This window comes from Chiloscyllium plagiosum, chromosome 25, assembly GCF_004010195.1.
Source record: "Chiloscyllium plagiosum isolate BGI_BamShark_2017 chromosome 25, ASM401019v2, whole genome shotgun sequence".
In the NCBI taxonomy this organism is placed as follows: Eukaryota; Metazoa; Chordata; class Chondrichthyes; order Orectolobiformes; family Hemiscylliidae; genus Chiloscyllium; species Chiloscyllium plagiosum.
Genome location: NC_057734.1, coordinates 44,522,506 through 44,533,189, shown reverse-complemented (window position 1 = coordinate 44,533,189; position 10,684 = coordinate 44,522,506).

Here is a 10,684-nt window from a genome sequence, read left to right as displayed (position 1 = left end):
AACTCCCCACACTCTCCAATTTTCAGCATATATACAACCTTCTCCTAGCTACTGTCAGTTTTGAAGGGTCACTGAAGTCAAAACATCAACTGTGTTTTCTCTCCACAGACACTGCCAGACTTGCTGAGTTTCTCTTGCAAATTTCTGATTTGGGTTGGGTTCAGTTCTATATTTGCCAGTGTGCTTATCAGTTAAACAGTTAAGGAAAAATTGTAGCAGAAACTTCAAATGACATTTTTGCAATACTTTGACAATGCAATTGCATCTTGTCCTACAGTTATAGGATTAGAAGATGCATCTAAGCTTGCACAGGAAGTAGCCATTGACAGATAATTAGCTTTTAAGAGATTGAGATGCTTCAATATTCCTAACAGTATTACAGGGAAAAGTATTTTTGAAAATAAATATGATTATTTTTGTAGGTTCCTAAATGCAGGAGGAATGACAGATGAATAAAATTATTCCAATTATTTAGAATGGTCAAGAACATGTTTCTGAAATGTACAGCTCCATGAACTCGATGTCTTTAGCAGTAAAGATATTAGAGCCTATTATTGTAAGGGAAGCAAGTACATTAATGAAGAACAACATTAATTTGAAAGCTGTATGAGTCTAGGTTAATTATCTAATTTAAAGTAAGACTTTTCTTTAACAACAGAAATTCTAATTGGATGTAACTGGAAAGAATTGAAATAAAAGCTGGTGTTTCCCAAAACTTAGACATTATAGTTGCTGAGAACAACTAAAGGTTGTATACAGCGTAAATGATCTACAGATCTCTGTTGTCCAGAGAACTGCAAGAACTTCGATTCTACATGTGAAGGTTAAATCTGTGTTTATTTTTTTTTTGCCTGGGGGCAGAGTTCTGAGATCACACAGTGAGATGAGCCCTCTTTCTAGCATTTTGTGCTAATTTTCAACTCAAATCAAATATACACCTTACAACTAAGCAATGTTCTTTACAATTTGCCAGACAAAATGAACTACCTGACAGTTTTAATTGGAGAGTCTGTAATCTTGTAGTTAGGTAGATAAGATCACAGTCAATTCTTTCTTGATCTAATTTGTGACTCAGCTATTTTAGTGCTGAAGTTAATGCTGTGTTTGTACATGATGTTGGTTGCTTGACCTTCAAGTTGAAGAGTTAGGCATTATATAGGGATGAGTGTAATCACCAAAGATTGAAGATGTTTACAATATACATCTATCACTGTTAAGCTGAGAGAAAAAAATGTGTGGTGCCTTTTGAGGACCCTTGTTTTCATGGTTATCTATCGTCCTTTGACCTTTGCATTTTTTGAAGAAATTGCATTTTGAGTTCAGCAAAGTGGTCACTCTCTCCAAGAGGTTTTCAGAATTGGTGAAAATGTGGTAGACGTTTAAATTCCATCAGCCAACTATTGTGTCAGGGAGCCATATGGTACAGAAGAGGCCCCTTGGACCATTGAGTCTGTACTAACTAAATTACTCTAAATCTACACTTCCCAACTCATGTCCCACAGCCTTGAATGTTAGGCATTTCAAATGCTTATCTAAGTACTGCCTAAATATTGTAAGATTTCCCACCTCCAATATCTGCCCATGAGGTACATTCCAGATTCCCAACACCCTCCGGTTGAAAAGAAGATTTCCTCAAATCCCCTCTAAACCTCCTGCCTTTCACCTTAAGACTATGCACTTTTATTAATGACTCTTCAGCTAAGGGGAACAGCTGCATCCTAATCATCCTGTCCATGCCCCTCATAATCCTATGCACCTCAATCAGGTCCCTCTCAGCCTTCTCTGCTCTAAAGAAAACAGCCCCAACTCATCCGGCCTCTCTTAATAGTTAAACTGCTACATCTTAGGCAACATCCTGATGAATCTCCCTTTTTGCCCCCCTCCAGGGTGATCACATCCTTCCTACAGTACGGTGACAGAACCACACACTGTACTGTACTCCAGCTGCAGCCGAATCAAAGTCCTGTACAGCCCCGACATAACCTTCCTGCTCTTATAACCTATGCCACAACCAATAAAGGCAAGTGTCCTGCATGCCTACATAGCGACCCTTTTAACCTGTCCTGCCAACTTCAGGGATCAGTGGACAAGCACCCCAAGATCCCTCTGTTCCTCTGAGCTTCCTACTGTCCTGCCATTCACTAAATACTCTCTTGTCTTGTTGCTTCTTCCAAAATGCATCAGCTCACACTTATCAAGGTTAACTTCCATCTGTCCAACCCATCTACGTCTTCCTATAACCTAAGTCCTTCTTCCTTACTGTCAACCACCTGGCCAATCTTCGTGTCATCCGAAAACTTGCTTATCATCCCCCCACTTTCTCTTTTACGCTGTTTAGGTATGTCACAAATAATAATGAATAATAAATAATGTAAAAGTGATTAGGAAGCGGACGAAATGGTCAGGATAGGCAATAAATTGACTCAATTATGGGAAGCAAAGTTAGCAATGATAATGATTAGAGGTGAACATCACTGAATTTCCATCCCTAAGTTTTAAAACAAAGACTTCTCATGCCTATGGTGGCTCAGTGGTTTGCAAAGCTGTCTCACAGTGCCAGGGACCTGAGTTTGATCCCACCTTCAGGTGGAGTTTGCACATTCTCCTCCTATGTCTGGGTGCTGGGGTTTCCTCCCACAGTCCAAAGATGTGCAGGTTAGGTGGTTTGGCCATGCTATACTGTGCAGGGATATGTAGGTTAGGTGGATTAACCATCGCAAATGCCATGGGGATGGATGTGTATCTAGGTGGGATGCTCTTTGGAGGTTTTGTGTGGACTTGAAGGGCTGAATGGCCTGCTTCCACACTGTAGGGATTCTAAAATGTTTATAGTGACCCACAGTGATGCTAATGATAATCAACTTTTTTAGGTTTCCTGAACACATAAAATTATGCACAAGAAGCTGACATGCTGAAAACTCTGGAGAGATTTAGCAGCTGGTTGGCAAAACTGAGGCACTCAAAAATGTGAAGTCAAACGATAATTTTGTTCGAATAGAATAGAATTTGGGGTTAGAATAGAAATAGCAGACCAGCGAATAAATATTGACAATCCTCAGGGGTACAAATGACATCATTGGGTATGACAATAATTACAGGATTAAATAAAGTATAAGTAGATTTACAATTATGAAATCAACTATCCATCAGCAAGACCACAATCATTTATGATTATAATAATTAAGAAAATATATTATGGTTGATAAAGAATTCAGAGAAAGGTGCTAAGATTACACAGTAAACTTTCAGTATATCAGGCAGGAGATAATTAGTTAATGCTGATGATTATGGACAACATAAGATTCCCAACTTACTTCATGTCACTATATTAATGTATCCCTGTAATAATTTTTCTTTTATGTGCTTAGCTAGGACGATGTTCAATGCCTTCATGAGGATATAGACATTCTAAGTGAGTGGACAAGAACATGACAGTTGATATATATTTGTGGGCGGCACAGTGGCACAGTGGTTAGCACTGCTGACTCACAGCGCCAGAGACCCGGTTCAGTTCCCGCCTCAGGCGACTGACTGTGTGGAGTTTGCACGTTCTCCCCGTGTCTGTGTGGGTTTCCTCCGGGTGCTCCGGTTTCCTCCCACAATCCAAAGATGTGCAGGTCAGGTGAATTGGCCATGCTAAATTGCCCGTAATGTCAGGTAAGGGGTAAATGTATGGGTGGGTTGCGCGCGCTTCGGCAGGGCGGTGTGGACTTGTTGGGCCGAAGGGCCTGTTTCTACACTGTAAGTAATCTAATCTAATCTAAAAATTGTCAAGAAGTGTGAAATTAATTACTACAGAAAGAAAGAACAGAAAAAGAGAGTATTGTTGAAACAGTGAGAGATTGGGGAATGTGGATATTGAAGGATCAAATGTTCTTGTTTATAAATTATGGAAAATTAATATGCACCAAGCAATTAGAACTGCAGACAGTTTTCAGCCTTTATTATGAAAGGACCAGAGTAAAGGTGTGTAGTAGTTTTCCAGCAGTTTATATTGTGTCTTGATGAGAAAGTAACTGGAGTATTATGTAATATCTTGGCCTTCCTGAGAGGGAGTGCAACAAATGTTTGCCAGACTGATACTAGGGATGAAGAGAGATCTGAATGTGGAGCGATTAAATAGACTAGATTGTTAAAATTAGGTGTATGCTCCATGGAAAGTGGGGCGGCATGGTGGCACACTGCTGCCTCACAGCCCCAGGGACCTGGGTTCAATTCCCACCTTGGGCAATTGTCTGTGTGGAGTTTGCACATTCTTCCCGTGTCTGCATGGGTTTCCTCTGGGTGCTCTGGTTTCCTCCCACAGTCCAAAGATGTGCAGGTTAAGTGAATTAGCCATGCTAAATTGCCTGTAGTGTTAGGTGAAGAGGGGAATGGGTCAGTGTGGGCTTGTTGGGCCGAGGGGCCTGTTTCCACACTAAGTAATCTCTTCAATTTAGAAGCATGAATGTCCTCGCATTGAAAGATCACATTCAGAGAAAGATTGATAAGATGGACAAATGTTTCCAAACACAGATGGTATTACTTGAACTAGGGGCTTCTCAATTAGAACTGAGATGAGGAGAAATTTCTTCATTGAAACAGTGATAGATATTTGGAAATGCAATTTTCGGCTCCAGACAGTTGCGGACTTACAATCATTGAGTTCATTCAAAATAGACCCCAAACCATTTTTGAACACAGTACCATTTTTGAACACAGTACCCAGAATTAATGGGAAAGTTCATGTAGATGATCAAGCATGATCTTATTGAATGATGGAATAGGCAAAGAGCCAAATTGTCACATTGTAAAAGTAATTCCCACATACTGAATGTGCTGTATAAGAATTTTTTTTTTCATATTGTGTGGCCGAGTAGTTTGGAAACTTGACCTCATTGTGAAAAGAGACTGTATAATCCTGACATAGAGAGGATTTCATTTGCAAAGCTGAATGAAAAAAAGAGAAAGAGCATAAAATAACGACAGAAACAACATTAAAAGAATAACAACTTTGGGTTTAATAATGCACTCCTGGAATGTTAATACACAGAGGTCACATTTTACACCTGTTTTTAAAAGGAAAAGAAACAAATTTTAATGGCCTCATGTTGCTAATAATCAGAATTAAGTTGAAGCAGAAGCTTGAATTAGGTTTGGAAAGTGGTTGGTCAGCTGCAGTTTGATTGATCATATACCCCATTACATCTGGCCAAAATGTCAAGCAATTCAGATTTTATTCACAGAAACACAGAAAGTAGAATCCCTACAGTGTGAAAGCAGGCCATCCTGCCTATCAAGTCTTCACCAATCCTCTGAAGAGCATCCCACCATATGCTACCCCCGCCACCCTATCCCTGCATTTCCCATGGCTAACCCACATAGCCTACATATCCTTGGACACTATGGACAATCTGGCATGGCCAATCCATCTAACCGGCAGCAGGAGTTGCATTCAGTCCCTCAATCTTGCTCCACCATTCAACAACATCGTGGCTGATCTTCTATCTCAATGTCACTTTCTGGCCTGATCCTCATATCCCTTGATATCATTAACATCTAGAAATCTATGATCTCTTACTTGTAGATACTCAATGACTGAGCCACCACAGCCCTCTGAGGTAGAGAATTCCAGAAATTCACCACCTCTGTGTGAAGACATTCCTCCTCAGCTTAGTCCATAAAACCATAAGAGATAGAAGCAGAATTAGGCCATTCCGCCCAATGATTTGGCTCCACCATTTGTTCATGGCTGATGTTTTTCTAATACCCTTCTCCAGCCATCTTCCTGTTACCTTTGATCCCCTTTCTAATAAATCTATCTCTGTCTTAAATACACTTAATGAGTTGGCCTCCAAGCCCTCTGCGGCAATGAGTTCCACAGACTCACTACACTCTGGCTGAAGAAATTCTTCCTCATCTCCCTTCACTGTGAGGCTCTGCCCTTCGATCCTGGTCACCCCTACAGATTTGTCAAGCATGACATCCTCTTAATGAAGCCATGCTGATTCAGCCCTACTGAAACATGTGACACTTCCACATACTCCATGATCTCATCCTTAATAATAGACTGTAAAATCTTACCAATGACAAAGGCCTGTAATTTCCTGTCTTCTGCCTCACTCCCTGCTTAAACAGGAATGTTTAGCTATTTTCCAATCCTCTGAAACCTTCTGATTCCAGTGATTTCTGAAAGAACAATGCCCGTACAATCTTCTCAGCTATTTCCTTCAGAACTCTGGGCTGTAGTCCGTCTGGTTCTGGTGAGTTATTTAACTTCAGACCCAACAGCTTCCCCAACACCTAAACTTAAACTACCTCTGGTCCTGGCTCTCTTGAAGTTCTGGTATGCTACTGTTATTTTCCACTATAAAGACTGATCCAAAGTACCTATTCAGTTCTTTTGCCATTTCTTTCTTCCCTATTACTACTTCTCTAGCCTAATTTTACAATAGTCAAATGTCCAACTTTTGTCTCTCTTCTATCTTTTATACATCTAAAAAATCTCGTGCAATTATTTTTATATTACAAGCTAACTTACCCTTGTATTTCATCTTCTCCTCCCTTCTTGCTCTTTGAGTTGTCCTCTGCTGTCTTTTAAAGGTTTCTCAATCCTCTGGCTTCCAACTAATCTTCACTACATTGTATGTCTTTTCTTTTGTTTTATGCTTTCCCTGATTTTCCTTGTTAGTGATGGTTGCCTCATCCTCCCTTAGTATGTTTCTTCTTCCTTGGGATGAATGTCTGCTGTATTACCCTCAGATGGCAGCAGAGTAGGACACTCCAGCCAGAGCTCCTCCACTCTGTCTGTTTATTTCTCATTTCCTTCTCTCTTTTTCTCATTCATTTTTTGGTGCTTTCCCCTGCAGCAGGTTTCAGCCTGGTCTCTTGGCAGCTCGTGACAATATGTCACCATGGTCTCTCGGTGGCTCTTGGCCTGGTCTCTCAGTGGTTCATAGTGGGTCTTGGCCTGATCTCTTGGCGGTTCGTGGCAAGTCTCAGCCTGGTCTCTCAGTTGGTTTGTGTGGATCTTAGCTTGGTCTCTCAGAGACCAGCCTGGTCTCTTGGCAGCTCATGACGATATGTCACCCCAGTCTCTTAGCAGTTCATGGCCCGACTTCTCGATGGTTCATGCTGGGTCTCAGCCTGGTCTCTTGGCAGTTCCTGACAATATGTCATCCTGGTCTCTCGGTGGCTCTTGGCCTGATCTCTCAGTGGTTCATAGTAAGTCTTGGCCTGATCTCTTGGCGGTTTGTGTGGTTTTGAACCGTGTCTCTCAGTGGTATGTTGGCCTGGTCTCTTGGCAGTTCTTGGCCCAGTCTGTTGGCAGTATGTTGGCCAGGTCTCTCGGCAGCTCTTAGCCTGGTCTCTCGTGTGCTCATGGGGGTCTCAGTCTGGTCTCTCAGTGGTTTGTGAGTGTCTTGGCCTGATTTCTCAGTGGTACGTTGGCCTGGCCTCTCAGTGGATCTTGGCCCGGTCTCTCGACGGCTCTCAGCCTGGTCACTTGAATGCTCATGGTGGGTCTCAGTCTGTCAGTGGTGTCTCGGCTCGGCATGCATGGTTCCTGCCTGCACATGTTCCTGATGCACTGGGGGATATTGGATAGGCGGCAACCTCAACAGCAGCTACAGTATCTGTGGCAGCGGCATCGAGAACAGACAGCTGACGTCTCCTGGAGAGCAAGATTAGCAAAAGGTTCATCAAAGATTATTGAACTTTTAACCTATTCATTTATTTTCCTAGTTTGAATTAGGGAAGACTTTAATGTTAACTATTACCTTATTTCTTTATTTTTCTACTTATTCCATGAAGTAATGCTTGACTTTTTAACTCTGTTTCTTTTACTACTTTGTACATAATTTTTTTTTCACTTCAGTACCTTTGTACCTAAGATGGTGCCTTGTGCAGTGACATCCTACACTTTTCACGATACTTCTCTTACTTGAGTACACATGAAAATAAAATCTAAATCTAAAATCTGCCATTGCTGCTTCACTGTCTTGCCTGTTCGTCTTCCCTTTCAATGAACTCTGGCCAGCCCCTCGTCATGTCCTTATAGATTTTTTTTCAACTGTAATACTGTTACATCTGATTCCAGCTTCTCCTTCTCAATTGCACGGTGAATTCTATGATATTATGGTCACTGCATCCTAGGGGTTCCTTCACCCTTAAGCTCCCTAATCAAGTCTGCCTCATTACACATCATCAAATCTGGAATGATCTGTTCCCTAGTGGGCTCTATCAAAAGCTGTTCCAAAAATAATCTTGCAGGCACTTAACAAATTTGTTTTCTTGGGATCTGCTAAAACCTGCTTTTGCCAGTCCATCTGCAAATTGAAGTCCTCCATGAGTACTGTAATAGTGACTTTCTTCCATGCCTTTTCTATCTCCTAATTTATTTTCTTCCTCACTTCCTGATTACTGCTAGAGGGCCTCTATACAACTCCCATTAGGGTCCTTTTCCCTTTACAGTTTCTACCCACACAGATTCTACGCCTTCTAACTCCATATCATTTTTTGCTATCAAACTAATTTCATACTAATATGGCAACCCCACCCTCTCTGTCCATCTGCCTGTCCATTAATAGGACGTGTATATTTGGATATTTAGTTCCCAACCTTGATCCCCTTGCAGCCACAAGGTCTGTGATAGCCACGACATCATACCCACCACTAATTTCAATCGGCAATACAAACATGTTTAGTATAGTCTGTGAATTTAAGTGCAACCTCCACCATCCTATACTGGAAACAAAAAATGCTGGCCGTATCCTTGGAGAGAAAGCAAGCTAATGTTTCTAGTATAGATGACTCTTCATCAGAGCTGATGTAAAGTGTTGAGGGGGCAGCACTTATGCAATAGTGGAGGTGGGGTTAGAGTGCTGGGGGACAAAGGATGTTGGTAGTTCAATTTAAGTGATCAGAATGTGAGACAGGCAGGACAATGGTGACAACTGACAGACTGGAAAGAACTGTCATCTTCAGACTACGTTGTGGAGTTGCAGGAGTTGGACGGGCTGGACAAGGTTAAAAATCACACAACACCAGGTTATTGTCCGATAGGTTTATTTGGAAGCACTAGCTTTGTACTTGCTCCCTGACAAAGAAGCAGCGCTTTGAAGCCAGTGTTTCCAAATAAACCTTTTGGACTATAACCTGGTGTTGTGTGATTTTTAACTAACTTCAGATGAGGCATTTTACAACCTTCTAGAGTTAATATTGAGTTCAACATCTTCAAATTGTGTACTTACTCCCATTCCTTCCTTTTCTTGTAACTTTACTTGTTACATTCTCTGTCACCATGTCCTCTCTCCCCTCCCCCCCACCCCAGTGGGACTGTCTGTTCTTTCCAGTCTGGCAGTTAGACACACCATTGGTCTGACCTTCTCACATTCCGATTACTTAAGCAGAACTATCAACATCCTTTCTTCCCCAGCACTCCAAACCCACCTCCCAACTTCTCTCCTACTAAATGCTGACACCTCCACAATTTACGTCAGCTCTGATGAACTATCTAGACTCAAAATGTTAGCTTGCTCTCTCTCCACGGATGCTGCCTGATCTGCTGTGATCTACAGCACTTTTGTTTTCAGTCCAGATTCCACATCTGCAGTAACTTGTTCTTACCCCATAGTCCTGTGTTGACTGCCTCTCTTCTCTTGTGCTTTGCTTTGCTTTGCCTGAAGTTAGATTCCTGAGTCTTTCCACACTTTCTGTCCTACTACTAATTGTGGAAACTTTAATAACCTCTGCTGAGCATCCCCCCTCCTCACCCCTTAAACTCCTCCAGGATTTTCCATGCAACTGAACTCCATACTATTTCGTTTGAAGTCCTATCTATAGCCCTATTACTGCAATTTGCCAGGAATCTGGGCCCAGCATGATTCAAGTGGAGCCTATTCCATTGGAACAGCTCCATCTTTCTCCAGGACTGGTGTCAATGTTCCATGAACCTGAGCCTGTTTCTCCCACACTAATCTTTGAGTTATGCACTTGCCTTTTTGACCTTGTTGACCTTGTGCCAATTAGCTCGTGATTAATTTACTTTTTTGGTTCTGCTTTTTAATTTACTCCTTAGCTGCTCATAGTTCCTCAGTGAAACTTCTTTCGTCTTTCTACCAATATTGTTGGTACCTACATGGACCCATGACAACAGGATCTTTCCCCTCCTCCTCCAGGTTCGTTTGTAGCCCAGATGAACCTGGGCACCAAGCAGGCAACACAACCTTTGGTACCCTCAATCCTGGCCACAGAGAACAGTGTCTGCACCCCTGACTATACTACCCTGACGACAAGTACTGTACATTTCTCTTTTCCCCTCCCTCTTGAATGGCTCCCTGCACCACAGTGCTATAGTCAATTTGCTCATCCTTCCGATAACGGCCGCTCTCATCTGCACAGGAAGCAAGAATCTCAAACCTGCTCAAGGGCTGATGTTCCTTCAGCGCTACCTCCTGGATCCTTCTATTTGCCTCACTCATAATCATAGAGGAGAAAGTGAGGACTGCAGATGCTGGAGATCAGAGCTGAAAAATGTGTTGCTGGAAAAGCGCAGCAGGTCAGGCAGCATCCAAGGAGCAAGAGAATCGACATTTCGGGTAGAAGCTCTTCTTCAGGAATGAGGAAGGTGTGCCAAGCAGGCTAAGATAAAAGGTAGGGAGGGGGGACTTGGGGGAGGGGCGTTGGGAATACGATAGGTGGAAGG